We start from the raw sequence: 2,030 nt of genomic DNA, 5'->3' as shown, positions 1-2,030 counted from the left end.
ACTCTTTCTGAGTCTGATTTATCTCAAAGAGGAGGTTCTTTCACCTAAACGTCAGTTTTCAAGTTTACAGAGGACAATTTCACCTACATTGCTCATAACAATACTAACAAAACGTTTGAAGAAGAAATGTATTCCAGCTACTAGTTTTCCATTAAAAAAAATATTTGTGCTTCCAAATATTACGTGGGTCCAAACTTCTATGGACCGCTGATCGTGGTCCAAATGATAAACAAGGGAAGAAACTGATTTAAATAAGTCACAGAATAGTTAATATGCCTGGGGAGTTGATTACTTAGGACAGGATTGGCAAACTATGGCCCTTGACCCTTAAGCTAAAAATGGTTTTAAAATTTTTTAAAGAGTTGTTAAAAACAAGGGAACAAGCCAGCAAGAAATGTGACGACTCTACTGTGGTCTACAATGCCTAAAATAGTTCCGATCTGGCCCTTCACAGAAGAAAGCTGGATTGGATAAACAGGGCATTACTATACATTTTCTCTAAAAGGAATAATCACACTAAAATAAACTTCTTCCTTTAGGAAGAGTAGTCCAGAAAACAACCACCAAGTAAACTGAGAGTATTTTAACAATCGAGGTGTGAGAGGTTTCATTATTTCAATAACCACTTACTATCAAAAATGTGCCAAACTCCATGCTAGACTCCAGTAATAGTGATAAATTAAAAGGGAGGGATTTACAGCCTAGTTGGGATTAAAAACATAAATTAGGTGTTCAGTGTCTAACAATGATACCAAAAAAACAGAAGGAAGCAACAAAATATCGGAGAGGCTCTCATTCTGGAATACAATACTGTCCAGTTTTCTGTGTTATCAACATATGAGTGATTTGTGGAATCATAATATTGTATTGAAAAGCTTTCATCCCTTAGAATCGAGTTTCAACTTTCTCATTTTACAGATGAGATACAGCAACATTAGCTGACTCACCCAAGATGGTATTCTTTGCTGTGTACTATTAATAAATGACGCTGTATCATACAATTAAGAATGACTGATTTTCACAACACTGGTCACTTTTTTGGTCATTTTCTTTCACGCTTGTTTTCAGCCTTAAAGACTACTTCAGATACAATTATGATGTCATAAGTGTTGGTAAAGCTTACACTTGGTAAAAAAGCAATCACAAAAACTTGAAGCACTGCTGTCACTTTTCTCCACGCATGTCACTTTTCTGCCGGGGAGACACAGCATTCTGGAACCACTGGCACGTCTCATTTTCATTTACAGAGATCATGACTAGAAATGAAAAATAGCTTTCCAAGGAAAAGCCAGTATCTAGCCATGCAATAAAAGTTTTCATTCAGTCAGTGGCTTATTAAACTAGTACATGCTTAACATTACAGAAGCCTGGCAATAGGGAAGGCACCCTGTGATACAGGCTAATAACTTCTCCAAACAGCCATTTTCATCTGTAAAAATAAACCAAAGAACAACAAAACCACCCTATCACAAAACAGATATGAATGATAAGTGGCCACTTAGCTCGTGCAGAACTTTTATTTCCATAGGACTATTTTACAGTAGCGTAATAAAGGTATCCCCCAAAATCAATTGAATATTAAAAATTCTCTGCAAATTTCTAAGCTTTATTTTGATTTACTAGGGGTGTCCATATATAAACCTTAAATGCTAAATGCAAAACTTCTACCATTTGCTCTCTTAAAAGGCCACCGGTTTCTTGAAACTTATTATCTGGTTTAAAACCCTAATAACGCTCAAGTCATAGTATACAAATCTCTTTCCAGTGCAAAAGAGGGAGACTGGATTTAATACTAGGCCACTTCTCCAGGGAATCTTGTCTTTTTATTGAACGAGGCATTGCAGAAACAAATGCTTGAATTGACTTTGTTTTTTAAACTATTTGAGCCCAAGCAAAATGCTATTTTAACACTGTTAAGAGGCCTAAAACACTAAATGAAGGAATACATTAAATCGATTAGTTGCATAAATATCGAAGAGCCTGCCAACTGTTGAAACCTTATTTAAAATAAAATCGATTCTAAATTCAAT

General features: G+C 35.4%; 1 protein-coding gene across 6 annotated transcripts in view; it reads right to left on the bottom strand.

Annotated features, from left to right (window-relative positions):
- RSRC2 (arginine and serine rich coiled-coil 2) overlaps positions 1-2,030 on the bottom strand; it is a 16,766-nt gene that overhangs the window by 13,552 nt on the left and 1,184 nt on the right. The gene's annotated exons all lie outside the window — the stretch shown is intronic.

This window comes from Pteropus alecto, unplaced genomic scaffold (assembly GCF_000325575.1).
Source record: "Pteropus alecto unplaced genomic scaffold, ASM32557v1 scaffold213, whole genome shotgun sequence".
NCBI lineage: Eukaryota > Metazoa > Chordata > Mammalia > Chiroptera > Pteropodidae > Pteropus > Pteropus alecto.
Note: the sequence above shows the minus strand (reverse complement) of the source record. Positions and strands in the feature narration are given on the sequence as shown.